Genomic DNA, 16,290 nt, shown 5'->3' with positions numbered 1-16,290 from the left:
TACAAAAGGTTAGAAACTACACATAAAAAGTAGTTTTATCATGGCTTCCGGGCCACAAAATGCTCATTTACCAGAAGTCTGAGGATATTTTGTAACTTCATCTAGTCCTACTGTGATGAGTTCTACTTTTGTGTGTTCTTCTGGGCACCTGGGAACATTTCTAAACAAAATAATAAGAGACAACCCATCCACTCCTCTCATCCTCTACAAGATTGCTAAAGGGATCAAAGACATTCTTGAAAATAAAGACAATACCAAAGACTTTCCTTTACAGCACACCAAGCTATTTTTTAATTATTATTTTAAACCAAAGGTTTAAAAATATTAAGATCTTGAAGGCTTCTGTTTTAGACATTCCTATTCAGCCTAAATATGTCCAAACACATATCATTTGTTAGCATGTAAGTATAGTAGTGCAGTCTTATACTACCAATGCTGAATCACAGAAGTGTGATGCTAAAATCAAGCAACTTGTTTGGCCTCATATTTAAGAGATGTGCTAAAGATCTGGGGATCATAACTAGACAGAGACTTCATCAAATGGAGCTTGATTCTTAGTCACTATCACAACAAGAGGTTTTCTTAGCAGTTTTAATGATGTAATTTGCTTTTGCATTCTTCTACCATTCTTTCCAACTTCTAGTCTGCAGCCCTAGGTCTTACATCCAAATGCAAACCTGATCTGACCCTACTTAGCTTTTGGCGATTGGGGTGTTATCAGCTGCATAGTGTTTTCTGTCTTCCTAAAAGAGAAGCAATGGTCTTGCTACAAAATGGAATTCAATACTCAAGGTAAAGGAAGTCTTCTCTGAAGCAAGGAAAGAAATCAAGCTATTCTGTTGATGGGTGCAACAATCCCCTCAAGCTGAAAAGTATTAGTTACCAGAGTAATCCCCATTTTTTTCATACATACATCTATGCAAAACATGAAAAATATGTCTGAGACTCATTTGCATTATTAAAACATGTTCTTTGGTTCATTCCCCCTTTTCTGCGCTCAAGAAAAATCTCAGCATAATTTGAAAACACTGCAAAACCCTTTCAGCATTCTTTGAAATAATCACAAATATACATTCATGTTGGATATGCTTCTGGGAAGTGAAGAGAGATTCATTCCAAAATGCAGATATTGCTCATTAAACCTCCACTCATAAGATAGCGGAAACTAAAAATAGATTTTTTCCATTGACATTATTTAAATCATATATTATTTGTATGATAGACCATATTTCAAACACAGTACCAGAGTCTATGTTTTATTGTCACTATAAAAATGCCACATTTTTTTTAATCTGCTACTTTTTCTTTGCATACTTTCCCTTGTTTCCCAAGCACTACCTTAAGGAACTTGCATTAGCAAGTAGTATCATTTTAATGTCTGACCTATCCCTCCAGTCATATAGCTCAGAATCTTCTGCATGGATTTTTGCTAAATTATGCTATCCTTCCTCTCCTCTTAATTTTACGGTTTTCAACACAGATTTGCTTTCCTGTGGGAAGGAGATAAGAACCTGAGGATTTTAATTTAAGCTTTGGCCTTGTCTTATATTTTGCAAGAGAGAGAGAGAGAGAGCGTGCACACGCGTGCATGCACAAGCAGGAGAGAGAAAAGGCGATGCCACTCATAAGTGGTTGAAAGCCATTAAGCATTAGGTCCATTATTTGTCACGAAATAATAAAGCAGAATGAATTTCCATTAAGATATACGAGTTAGCATGCAAGAGATATGTGAAGCAGCAATGTATCTTCCCGTTTTTAGAGAAAACACATATTGATAAAAATTGAATAACTATTTCCAGATTATCTATACCTATAATTATCAACTGACTGGGAAGATTTTTTTTAAAAAAACAAATATATCTGAGGTTATACAAAATAGCATTTACAGCAACATATCACACACACCCCTGAACATTTGAAAAGCCAATTATAACATTTGTGCTTAAATGCAACTGCTTCCAACACAAATTTCCCATGTAAACAAGTATCATTATAATGCCATTGTGCTTCTTTCTTTGCCACAAGGAACTCTTTTATATTCTTCCTTATTATAAATAAAATGTTCCATTACTGTAGTTCCTGAAATGCTAAAATATCTAATGAGAAGAGCACTTCTACAGTTTCCCCCCATAATATAGTCAACAAAACAGATTAAGAACAATTTCACACAACAGCCTAAGTTGCTCATCTTTCATGCTCCTTTAAAAATTCCATTGTGAACTGCAATGGTTTGGGCATTGGGGCTGTTTCATGTTCAGAGAAGTCTTGATATCTGATCCACTTTAGGTAGGTCCACTCCTCTTTTAAACAAAAAGTGAGCCATCCATGCAGTGTTGGGACAAACTGAAACTAGAGATTTGACCTAAAGCTCCACATTTTAGCCAGGAAAGTGTGTTTATGGCTCTGCCCAGACCTTTGGTCAGAGTGACTGAAGCCTCCTGTTAACTTGCTTTTCTTTTCTTTTTGTTTTGTTTCTTATGCTGCAACCTTTATTCTTTTTGTTTCTTGTCATTTTCAATATCGTATTTATAATGTTTGAAATAATTGGTAAAACACTCAAGAGTCTCTGAGAGTCAGATGGTTTAGACATTTAAATAATAATGATGATGATAAAAAAATCAGAAATTGAAATCCAATCATTGACAAAAACCATAAGAATCCTTAGCACAGATACTGTATAGCAATTGAATTTGGCTTAGATGAATGTGCTATAGTAGCAACAAATTGGGATAAAATCACAAACGGAATAGAAATGTCAAATGGTAAAACCTTCTGGAGCCATCAGGATAAAGCCATAGGTATCTGGGCATTTTACAGTTAGATAGCATCAAGCATGGAGACATTTAAAATGAGATTAGGAAACAAAACATCCAAGGTGTGAAAAAAAATGCTAAAAATAAAACTGTTTCGTGGAAACAGCTTCCAAGCATCAATACCTGAATCAAAGCTGTGATATAATACACTGCTAGAATTATTAGCTGGACACAAGCTAAACTTAACAGTTTGAACCTCAAAACAAGAAAGCTTATGACTACTATTCACTGTGTATTACATTCCCATAGTGATATTGATAGATTGCACCTGCACTTTAGAAATGGGGGAAAAGATTCATTTCAAGTCAAAGAAATAGTCAAAGTAGAAAAGCATTCATTGGCTGATTACCGGTCTACCATAAAGGGCGTCCTCTCGTATGGTATTGTGGTTTGGTATGCTGGTCTGACAGCTGCGGATAGGAAAGTACTACAGAGGGTAGTGAGCACAGCACAAGACATTGTGGGCTGTCCCCTGACACCACTGGATGACATCGCCAGGGCTCGCTGCCTTGGAAGAGTGAGGAAGATTCTCAGGGATGACTCACACCCTGGACGGAATCTCTTTACTCTCCTACCATCCGGTAGGACATATAGGAATATAGCCAGCCATACCAACAGGCTGAAAAATAGCTTTTATCCGTGGGCTGTTAGGCTTTTAAATGGGACATAATCTTATGCAGAATTGACTTGGGAGGCTGGTGTGTGGTGTAGTTGGTTTAAATAGTGTGGTGGGATGGAGGGTTTGTTGGGGGGAGAGAGCACGGGGGGAGGCTCAGCTAATCTCAATGTACACATGTTGTACTTTGACAATAAAAGGTTTATTATTTTTTATTATTTTTTTATATAAAAGACCGCCAGCAGTGATGCAAATTAAAAATTAGAACCTATTGAATGTACAGTAAATGAAACATAAATATGAAGTAATGTGATAAAAACAAGAACAAAATGCTGAGAATGAAAAATATTACATGGTCAGTTTCTACAAAAGATGAAAGGGAAAGTGCATAAAGATAAAAACTGGCAATGGCTTACAACTGAAACATTTTAAAAAGAAACTGAAAGCTTGATTTTGCTACCCAAGAGCAAGCTATTCAAACTAATGCAATCAAGGCTAGAACTGAAAAAAATCATCAAATGATTCAAAATGAAATTGTGCAAAGAAGCTGAAAAAAGGGGACCATCTAATTAGCTGCTGTAAAAAGATTGCATAGACCAGACATGTCAAACACAAGGCCCGGGGGCCAGATCTGGCCCGTGAAGTGGTTTCATGCGGCCCGTGAAGCCATCCTGGAAACAGTGAGGGAATGGCCCCCACTGCCTTGGCCCTGGCCCAGAGACCCTCCTTCTGCCAGAGACCCTCAGATCTGTCCCACTCCTGCCCAGGCCCCCACAGGCACCCTTGATGCGAACGATGTAGAGCTGGCCATGCCCACCCAGTAGGCCATACACACTTTAGCCATGCCCACCCAGTAGGCCACGCCCACCCAGGCCACACCCACCCGGCCCCCTGAGGGCAACCACAATGCTGATGCGGCCCTCAATGAAATTGAGTTTGACACCCCTGGCATAGACTGATTACAAACAGTGGAATTACAAAGTAGCAACAATGGTGCATTGGAAGAGCTGAAACAAAACATTTGCGTTTAAGCAAGAACTGGTGGAATCACAAAATAGACAAAGTAATAGCAAATAAAAAAGCTAAAGCAGTCTGGAACTTAGAAGTCAGACAAGCTTCTGCCACACAACACTCAAGACTTAACAAGAAAGACAAAAATGTCTGGACACATAGTGGATATTGCAATACCTGAGGACAATAGAAGAGAAGAGAAAGAACTGGACAAAATCACATAATAGAAAGACCTAGAAGTAGAAACAGAACAAGTAGGGCAAAAGAAAGCAAGGTAGTACCAATAATAATAGGTGTCTTGGGTACTATTCTAAAATATCTGGAGCATCAACTTGAACCCTGTCAGCATTCCAAAATCATCAGTCGTCAATTAGAAAAAATAGCATTATTTGTAACAGCTCACATCTTGCAACAATACCTTTAATTAATATATATGAAGCACATGGGCCCTTAAGAAACCTTACGTCATCAAAGGACAGAAACACATAATTAATTATAAAGTAAAATTATATATAGCATTTTATACAATATTTTATAGTATACCAAAAGGTTACTATATCATCATATCTGAAATAATTCAATGCATAATTACATATGCATGACAATTGTTACCAGTAGGGCAACTTTCTAAAACCCCAGTGCCTCTAAAATTATTTTGGACAGCAACTCCTAGAATTCCAAACGAAACTGATGAGATATAGTTGAAATCATTTCTAGGGACTCAGATTTAGATTTAGAAAGGCAGCTATTGGTTGATCAGATTGCATATTTAACAACTATGGCTCCTATCTCAAGTCCTGTAGCCTCATCATGGCATAGGGAGGCATTGCTGGGAGTGTATGCCAAAGTGCATATAATCCCATGAAGGTCATCCAAGGCATGAAGGTTATTCTAAGTGCCTGATTAAACCGAGGGGCCACCTTTATTTGGCTGCAGTGATGTACGTAGATATTTATTTATTTATTTATTTATTTATTTATTTATTTATTTGTATTTATATACCACCCCTCTCCGAAGGGACTCGGGGCGGTGTACAGGGCAATTAAAACACTATAAACAACACATAATGTATAAAAATTAAAATGAAATTAAATCAAATAGCCCTAAACAATAAACACATTCTAAAATTTAAAATTTTTAAAATTAAGATCTAAAATCCCAGTCCCTCAGTCCAGGCCGCCAAGTTCAAATAGCCAAGTCTTCAGGTCGCGGCAAAACGAGCGAAAGTCGGGAGCCATCCGGAGCTCAACCGGAAGATGGGAGATGGATGGGAGATGGATATGGGAGATGGATGGGAGATGCATGGGCATTTAGTGATGGTCATGCCACTTGGTGACAATAGCAAATATATCATTTCATACTGCATGGGAGAAGCTACCAAGAAACCTACATATATTTGCACTATAAATTGACTGCACAGGAACTGAACAGTTCACATTCAAGTTCCAAACTAAGCTAAAGGGGTAGAAGCAAGCTGACTAGTCTCAGTTACATGATCTTCAGCATATTGTCACCATTTTCAATAAACATATCATAAACAGCTTTGAAATCTGAAACTTCATTGATAAGGAACCAGAAAACTATGGAGTGAAACTAAAGAAATTGTTAGGGAGGAATATGGAAAGAAATCACCAAAGTCCAAGAAACAGAGGAACACAAACTGGTGTCAAAACACCTGGTGGAAATTGCCCCCCCCAAAAGAAGTGAAACACAAGAAAGCAAGTATCTCAGAAATAATCTTAACAAAGAATTTCAGGGAGCTATTAAAAGACACAAGATGCAGTTGTTTTTCATCTATAAAGAGAGCAAAGACAGAAACAGAAATGGAAGAAGATTCCAAAAGATCTCTGAATTCAGAAGTCTTCAGCCTTAAATTGGTATGATGTCAATGATCACAGAGTAACCAATCAAAAATCAAATTAAGACTGAAAGAGTATTCTGAATAATACAGATGTCAAGATACAAGATAGCTTAGAAGGTATTTTTCAGTTGCAAGTTCTTTTATGTGAAGCTAGATCATTTCGGTTATTACCAAGTCAAAAGGCTATAGAAATAGAGCAAGCAATAGAAGAAGAAAACTAAACTTTGCCACCAATTTTGGAGATTGACACAGAGGCTAACAGACTGGAAAAGGTCAATCAACATACTAATAAACAAAAATAAATAAATAACGCAAACTATTGTACAATATCCTTAGGACCATCTAATGCAGATGAACTTCTATTCCTTATTGTAAAAGATGCACCATGCATTTTTGTATACTTTTCTTGATATTGAAGTCATCTTCAAAGTCATCCTTACTAGTGTACTATCTATTGGGGCTGCACTGCTTTTGTCCAGTATTGGTCATAACTTGTAGGATGCGTCACTGATGAGCATCATCATGGGTCACCAAAACTACATGTCTAATGATAAATATGAAATTAGGAAAACTTTTAAACTATATCATCCTCTTCCAATGAAATAGACATTTTACTAATTTCTTAATCTACCAGTTCACACAACGTCCATCTATTTAGAAACCTATTTCTTCATCCTCATTCAGTTTGTTGCTCACTTTACAGTGTTCAGTTAATACCTTCAAGTGATTTAGCATGGGTTTAACTTTTTTGTGGTAGTTTATGTCTTTCACAGGCTGACAAGTATTTTAAAATGCCTGTCACAGAGTTCATAACTTGTTTATTTGATTTCTTCCTGTCTCAGTCCAAATGCCCACAATATAAAATAGTCAAATCAAAATGTTATTCAAGAAATGAAAATACCACCTAATGTGCTACTTCTAAATCACAAAATAACATAATAATAATAATAATAATAATAATAATAATAATAATAATAATAATAATAATAATAATAATAATAATAATAATGTCATCTAGTCCAAACCCCTGCTCAGGCAGGAAATCCTATACCATTTTAGACAAATGGCTGTCCAGTCTCTTTTTAAAAACTTCCAGTGTTGGAGCATTCACAAACTCTGGAGGCAGGTTGTTCCACTGATAAACTGTTCTAACTGTCAGGAAATTTCTCCTTAGTTCTAGGTTGCTTCTCTCTTTGGTTAGTTTCCATCCGTTGCTTCTTGTGCTGCCTTCAGGCGCTTTGGAGAATAGCTTGACTTCATCTTCTTTGTGGCAGCCCCTGAGATATTGGAACACTGCTCTCATGTCACCTCTTGTCCTTCTCTAGACATACCCAATTCCAGCAACCATTCCTTGTATGTTTTAGCCTCCAGTCCCCTAATCATCTTTGTTGCATCTTTGTAAAGCAAATTGAGTTTCTAAGCTAAATACGGCAACAGTGTGGCTCTTCTAAACTAGCACAAACTGAAGTATTAAGCATTAAGTCTCCTGTATCATTTTTTAAACAGTTATGAGTGCAAACTTTTCCAGCCTGAAAACATTTCAATCTTGAAATGATCATTTCAAAGTTTCAGAATATGATACAAAATGTGGCTGTTGTTGGCATGCATTTTTTCCCACGCTATTGTTGTAAATGCTGCAAAATAATCTGAAAATATTAAGACAACTACCGTAGTATAGTATTTGTTTGGGTCATTTGTTAAGCTCAGTACTTGGTGTTGAGCATCAGCGTGCATTAAAAAAATGCAGAGATTCCATTTGGCTGGAGATGCTTTCTTGAGCTATGATATTTCTACATTTTGTGAATGGCTTGTCTTATTAATATAGTAACATTAAATATGAGTAAGGAAGAACCACCATCTCTTCATTTTTTTTTTATCTAATAACTTCTGTAAGTCAAGGGAAAATATCGGGGAAAAACAATTTGGGTTTTTCCCTGGGGTAATGCTTGATAGGCTGGCAAAAAAAATTGAGCTCATCAAGTATGTAGGATGTCATTGTTTACAGAAAACCTGCACAGGGACTTTTTTAAAAAAATTGAGACTACCTCACAGGAATAGAGGGACTGCATTTTAAGTCTGCTTGGCTTTACTTTTAGGCCAGATTTATTTGTCTTCAGACTACTCACTAGAACATACTAACTGAAAGAAATGTTGAAAAGATTAGCTGCTCTCTTTGTCCTATAAGCTATTTAGAGGATTTATTTAAAGAAACGAAAAGGCTTCTATTTATTCTCCTCTGTTGAAGGTTTCCTAATAACAAATTCTTATCTCAACAGATCTTTCTAAGGGGTGAGAACAAAGATGTTCCCAATAATTCCAAAAACAGATGTTAATGTTTCCAAAAAGTCGTACGGTTTATGCAGTTCTGATGACAGACATCCAACATGGTCAAGAACCCCAGTTATTCTTGTAGTCCTAGGATGGAAAACAAGACTAAAGCTGTTGGTCAAAACATATTGAGTTTAGTACAGAACAAAGACAAGATAAATTTTGTTCCACTGAGTTAACTGGAAATGTTCTATGGCACATTTCAAATGTGTACTTTGTTCCAAGTTCAAAATTAACTATTGTTTCATTTGTACCCATAACTGTATGCAATTATAAATCATTTAAAAACCATTTATAGTATATTCCATCATTGATATATGTTCCATCATTTATACATGCCTTGATTAATTTACTTATTGATTGATTGTAATCTCAATGAAGCCCATTCATTGTTCAGGCTTAAATTTTATGTTATACTCTGGAAAAAGAGAAAGAAAAGTATTAAACTTCATGATTTGTCTCCTTAAAGCAACTGCTTCTTTCTTTCTTTCTTTCTTTCTTTCTTTCTTTCTTTCTTTCTTTCTTTCTTTCTTTCTTTCTTTCTTTTTTTCTTTCTTTCTTTCTTTCTTTCTCTTTCTTTTTTCTCTCTCTCTCTTACTTTCTATTTCTAAAGGCTGAAAAAATCATGGCTGTTTTATCTTGATAGAAAAAAAGGCTTCCACATAATTTCTTTCAGAGCATAAGCAAGTACACAAACACTTTTAAAGAAAAACCAAATATATGGGAACTTTTCCTTCCATGGTTTCTTCCCAAGATGTTGGGACTTCAACTCTATATTTTTCACAGCAACATGCTAAAATATCTAGAAAGTACAGCCTTGAGAAACACTAATCTGTGTTATGTAGTATAAATATATACTAGAAATAGGTAGACTTCAATAGCCTAAACATCCTATTTCAGAATTGATATATTTTTTTAAAAATGAATGCAAATATCTCTTCATATTCCATTTCTTTTAAGTAAATTGTCTCCCATCCCAAGATCATAATAGCATCATAGAGACTCTAAGTGTATTGGGAATATATTTTGAATATTTATTTCCAGTAATACTTTCAGACCATTTTCATGAAAAGTAATCCCAAACCAATGTGAAATAAACCAAATAAACCAGGGTTTGAGTTAGGCTAAATTCCAGAAACCATAATTACAAAACAAGTTCATGTATTAGAAACACACTAAATGATACAGCATTTAGTATGTAAAAGTAGATCTTCAGTGAAAGTGTCAGGGAAAAAGATCAGGACAACATGTGAAGTTCCAATTAAACTAATTTATTGCTAATTATGCCTATGCACAAAAATCTACTCAACTAAAAGTAAGCACTATCTTGGTGCTAGATTAAGGTCAATTGAATTCAAGAGGGGTTTGGACTTAGTTCATTTGTAGCTAGATAAGCTGATTCCTCTTTTGACATCACCTCCTCGTATAGAACGTTGATTGCACTTACAGACAAAACTGAAAGAGATGGAATCCCATATTTGAAATTTCTGTATCAATAAGGTTCCCTCTTATATTTTGCATATTGAGTGATAACCAAGTGAAGCATCTTCTAGATCAGGGGTCCCCAATCCCTGGTCCACAGACTGGTAACAATCCGTGGCCCATTGGGAACCATTTATGCAAGCAGCAGGCATGCACGCTCAACCATCCCTTACCCCCATTCTGCTGCTGTTGCTAATCTGCAGAGCCAGAAAGATTGGAGATCACTGTTCTAGATGACATCCCTACTCCAACTTAAATTTCCAGACTGGAATTTTCCAGACTGCTACAGAAATTATAGGATCATGTATTAAATACCAAGGCTCCAAGCTGTACAGAGTTTTATGTCATGGTACAAAATTTTGAATTTGGCTCACTATACATCATCTTGTTACAATAGGCTGCATACTTAAAATCAATAACTATATATTAATAATCTGAAAGTTTAGCTTTGAATCATCCCACAGAACTATTGCTAGCATTATCCTGATCAAAGAAACCAAAGGAACACTTTCAACAATATAGTGTTTCAATATGTGTAAACATGAGTTGTTGGCATTTTTGTATGTGATATTACTGGTTTATTTCAAATATAAAAGATCTATGTTCCTTTGCATACACACACAGAGGGAGACATACACTTGCTACTAAGGAGACTCTTAACTGATGATTCCAGATTTTTCTTTATACTCCCACAACTAAAATCCTGTTCAAAATCGGTTTATCACTTCTTAGACAGCTCAATGAATACATTCTCACTTCTTGTATTATTTCAGTCTTAGAATTTCACACTTGTCTATTCTTAAATGGAATGCTTCAGTTTCAACCTGCTATTCTGCTTCTTTGTCTCTGAATGATATCACTATATAGCACTCCATTCAAAATGTCTCCCTGTTGGACTGGTAATCTCCAATGAGGCAGCCTCAGCTGATTATTATAATAGTCTCAACAGAGGTTGGTTACTTCTTCTACCCTATAATTCATGTAAAGCTCCTAAAAAAATAAGTTCCACAGTTTTTATTAGCCCTCTTCCATCTCAACAAGAAACCTTTCAGTTGGTGTCTGTAAGGGTCAAGGGTGCAGGATACTTTGTACAGAACGTGGTGTGCAGCAGAATTGAACCAGAAAACACAAAACTTCACACTGCTATAAAAATAAATGCTCCAGTGTCATGCTTTAAAGCATCTTATCATATGGATGTCACAATGTATTATGAGCACTGAAAGTTAGTGGTAAAGAAATATTCCATCTTGTTAGCTTGGGAATGGGCTTATAATAGCCTCACTGACTAAGCTAAAAGAGGGTATTACACCTTTTAGGAAATTACCTGTAATTGTAGGCTTCACGTCTTTTGCAATATCATAGTTGTTTTATAACAAATGCTCTGTAAGTGAGGATACCTATTTAATAATAGCAAAGCCAATTATTTCTCAATAAGTAATTATGTCTTTAGTACACCAGCACTTCCATCTTTTCATTAAAAACTGGAATGAGATTTTACAATATTTTACATTTTGAGCCGTGAAAAGAATTCCTTCTATTTGTAACGTACATTGCATATTACTTTGTGAAAACTCAATCAAATAGATCAAGATTTGTTGTTATTAGTTGGGCAAGACTTTAAAATGGGTTCCCCAGTCACATTCACTGTCTAATTCTCCTTTCACTTTTAAAAAATGCTTTTCAGTAAAAAAAAAAAACCTTTCACAAGGATTACCAACACAAATACAACAAGAAATAAATAGTGGGAGGGAGAGGGCAGAGAGAAAGAAAGCCTTTTAGGAATGGGTACAATTAATAAAAACTAAGGTCACATAAAAAGGTAAAGGTAAAGGATCCCCCGCACATACGTGCTAGTCGTTTCCGACTCTAGGGGCCGGTGCTCATCTCCGTTTCAAAGCCAAAGAGCCAGTGCTTGTCCGAGGATGTCTCCGTGGTCATGTGGCTGGCATGTCTAGATGCCAAAGGCGCACAGAACGCTGTTACCTTCCCACCGTAGTGGTCCCTATTTTTCTACTTGCATTTTTACGTGCTTTCGAACTGCTAGGTTGGCAGAAGCTGGGACGAGTAACAGGCGCTCACTCTGTTACACGGCACTCAGGATTCGACCCGCCAAACTGCCGACCTTCTGATTGATAAGCTCAGCGTCCTAACCCACTGAGCCACCGTGTCCCATATAGGAAGACAAATTATAAAATAAAAAACAGATTGATTATTTGTAAGTGTGGCTCTTTTAAATGACAGCTATCAATTAAATAATTTAAATAAAAAGTCTCCATCTTTAGTGGTTTAGACTATGTAAGCAACAATAAGGCATAGGGACCTCAAAAGCCCAGATATTTGTGAGGGGTAAAGAGTTAGGAAGGGCTCTGTGCATTGCTTAATATCATTCATTGCTTAATATCATTCAATGGAAATAAATATTATCACCTGATTAACATGAAAGATGGCTAAGATACAATAGTTGAATTCTTGTCTTCTTAGTATAGCTACAATGAATTTGCTGAACCAATAAGACACGATTGCATACTTCTTTGTCTTTCTAGAAGAAGAGGAAATGCATTGCCATTTCCTGCAGTAATTATTTGTACCAAGCCATACATGTCTGGTGGTTGGCAGTTATATGTTATCTCCCTACCTGCATGGTTATGTGCACTAGGATGGGGATCTAAAGATTCAAGAATGATTACATATATGACCTTCCCTTTATGGATTTTACCAGAAGGTGATGACATGAAAAATGGCCCAAAATGAATACTTAAAGGAACAGTAGTAGTTTCTGCCCAACAGAGGCAATTATAATACTTGTGGAATGAAGATGATAGAGGATTGATGTAAAATAAGTTGGGAAAATTCTAAAGCTTTAGAAATCAGGGACGAATGCTTCTGCTACTAATCTTTGATGAAGAATGAAAAGGTGGAGTATAAGGTTGGAGCATGTGAAGAAGTATTCTATCCTTAATTTGTGTCTCAGATACTGGTTGGAAAAGAAAATCACTTTATGAATTACAGCCTCAAAATAATGCTAGCACAGAACTGAGTAATCCAATAGAGGGAGGAGATAACAAAGACAGTTTATCAGAAAAACCGATATTAAGTCTTCTTTTCTTGCACAGTGTTCTAAGTCTTGTGCTTCGCTGTTTTAGCCCTTTTAAAGCTCTTGGGAGATATTTGTATGCAACAGTTTAGTGACTGAAACAGATCTTTGGATGGAGGTTGACAAATCATTACAGAGACTGAAGTCTATAGCTGAGCCCCAGAGGTAGGAGATCTAAAACAAATAAGATGGAATTGAGAGAAAAAAATTGGACTCTATGAGCCTTCTTGCCCACAACCAAACCAGAAGGTAGAGTTTGTGCTTCATATTCTGCTTCACATGTTTTGTGCCAACATGGACAAGGGTCTGCTAGGCATCATTCTCCCTGGTATAAGAGACAAATTGAAAGCCTGCCTTAATAGTTCTGCTAAATCTGACAAATTTACAAAGTGGGACAGTAGTGGCAAAGGCCCAAAGGCAAAACAGGAAGATTTATACTGTTGACCCAGACTGTTATCCATTCCTTAAATGCCCCTAACCCAAAAAGTTAAGTAAAAAAAAGTATGAAGTAGTGTTGTATAAGCTAAGGCTGTCAAACTAAAAGAAAAAATAAGAAAAAATAGAGTACCCCCAGAAAGATAAGTCTTCCTCAAGGGATTAAATCGATAAACACAAAAGGTACATATTATTGTCAATGGCAACTTAACTAAACCTTGTGAAGTCCAGAATAAAACAAGATAAGTATGTCTTCTGTCACCCCTGCTTTTTATTTTAGTTCTAGAGTTTTGAATAGAGATATGAGGCAGGATGAAAAATAATAACAGACTTGAAAATTTAAAAAGAGGCTTATAAACTGAGGGCTTTTGCTGATGATTTAATTTTGATTCTACAAAAACCCAAGAATGATATAGAACATTCAGTAAGAAACTAAAGGACTTTGATGTGTTAGCTGGATTTAAAATAAATAATCAAAAAACAAAAAAAGTTGATTAAAAATCACTATACATCATCAAGAGATCCTGACCAAAAAGACAAATTTTAAAATTGAGAAAAAAGTAAATATTTGGGGTTATGAACTGAATGTTGTTTCAGAATATTTATGTCAGGTTATGGACTGACATTTAAAAAGGGCTTTGTGGAGGTGGGGGAAACTTCAACTGTTATTGCTCAGTGGAATTTCAGTAATTAAGGTAAATGTGTTATTCAGGAAGCAATTTTTATTCCAGACAATACTGATATTGACTACTGATACACCATTTAGGATAAAAGGTAAAGGTAAAGGTTCCCCCGCACATGCGTGCTAGTCGTTTCCAACTCTAGGGGCCGGTGCTCATCTCCGTTTCAAAGCCGAAGAGCCAGCGCTTGCCCGAGGACGTCTCCGTGGTCATGTGGCCGGCATGACTGGATGCCAAAGGCGCACGGAACGCTGTTACCTTCCCACCGTAGTGGTCCCTATTTTTCTACTTGCATTTTAACATGCTTTCGAACTGCTAGGTTGGCAGAAGCTGGGACGAGTAACAGGCGCTCACTCTGTTACGCGGCACTCGGGATTCGACCCGCCAAACTGCCGACCTTCTGATCGACAAGCTCAGCGTCTTAACCCAAGAATTAAATACAATTAAATCCCAAGAATTAAATACAAACTGCTGCAAGATACTAGAGAAAGAATTGGACTAACTGATTTATCTATCTGATTTAAAATTATACTTTGCTGCTTCTTGTCTGGTATGGATGAAAATATGGATGACTCTGAGGAATTACCGGAGTTAGGACGACATGATTTAAGATTTAGGTGGCAAGGCTATTTATGGTATAATAAAGGTTACCACAGACTTTCAAAATCATTTTGTTAAACATGCTACAATGAAATTTGGAAAAGATATAAAAATTGACTACTAAAATGCCATCATGGTTATCATCGCAATAAACTTTTTTTAGAACAGAAATGATAACCACACAAAGTTGGTTGATGGATGCTAATCCATTTACTTTCTTTGATGGAGAACCTAAGTTAAAAATCAGAGAAGAATAGGCAAGAAAAGGTGATGTCTGTCAATGGTTTGCCTACACTGATTTTATTCTGCTTTTATTAATGAGAAAAATTACTTTTAAATTAGATTTATGGACTAATTACCAACATTTATTACATTATTATTGAAAATAAATATGGAGGACCAATATATTAAAGATTATATGATTAAATGAGTAAGTAAACTGAATATAATATAATGTGTGGGGTAAAGGACTAACATTTACACTGAATTACAGTTTGAAACAGAATTTTTATAAGATGATGTATGATTGATAATTAACACCTGATAAATAGTCAAAGATGTATTAGGGTATATCTAATGCTTTCTGGAAATGAAGGTACTTTTTATCATCTCTGGTAGGCATGTCAGAAAGTTAAGAGATATAAGAATCAGATATATTTTTTTTTTCACAGAATTTTCAAATTAATTATACAAATGGAAGCCAGAGGCTTTTCTTTTAGATTTGATGGAGAAACAGATTTTTTAAAAATATTGAACTTTGTTCTTCTATATGAAATCAGCTGCAAGGTGCCTTTTTGTGCAGATGGAGGAATTCGCAAATACCTACAATGGAACAATAGATGTTGAAATTAATGGAGCTGGCTGAGATAGTAAAATTAACTGGTTTGATTAAAGAAAAGCCTTTGTCTAACTTATTTCCACCTGGAAACCACTTTTTTGGATCTGAACGTTTTGCTTGAATTTGAAAGCAATGAAATTGTCAACCAGATAGGTCAGAAACATGTTTGGTTGCTGGAGAGTTAGAATCTTTGGCTCAGACCTTGGGTAAAAGTATATACTGTATGATAATTAGATGTTCAGAAATGTCTCCATACCAAAGCAGCATGATCCTCTAGGAAAGCTTAATTTCAGTTGAAGCCTTTACTAAAAAGTCCCTTCAGTTCTTTCAGAGCAAAGCAGTATCCAGTACCTATCCAAGGCAAGCTACAGCTGACTTCTTTTTAGGTGAAATATTACTTTGGAACAAGTCATTCTACCATCTGGAATTGAAGTCGCCCGGTAAAGTAGCACCATTTCTTACAAACTAATTCCATAGTGTAGTTTTTAGAAAAGAATTTCTTGGTCAGATTTCAGCACTGAAAAATGTTCGC

At 36.0% G+C, this 16,290-nt stretch overlaps 1 protein-coding gene and 1 long non-coding RNA gene across 6 annotated transcripts in view; both read right to left on the bottom strand.

Annotated features, from left to right (window-relative positions):
* The window catches only part of LOC310643071, a 937,169-nt gene that overhangs the window by 866,043 nt on the left and 54,836 nt on the right, over positions 1 to 16,290 (bottom strand). The gene's annotated exons all lie outside the window — the stretch shown is intronic.
* The window catches only part of LEF1 (lymphoid enhancer binding factor 1), a gene marked incomplete at both ends in the record, with an annotated part of 109,107 nt that overhangs the window by 48,184 nt on the left and 44,633 nt on the right, over positions 1 to 16,290 (bottom strand). The window lies entirely within an intron of this gene.

The sequence above is a fragment of the Vipera ursinii genome (genome assembly GCF_947247035.1).
Source record: "Vipera ursinii genome assembly, chromosome: 7".
Taxonomy (NCBI): Eukaryota; Metazoa; Chordata; class Lepidosauria; order Squamata; family Viperidae; genus Vipera; species Vipera ursinii.
The sequence above is the reverse complement of the archived record's forward strand: the minus strand, read 5'-3'. Positions and strand labels throughout refer to the sequence as shown.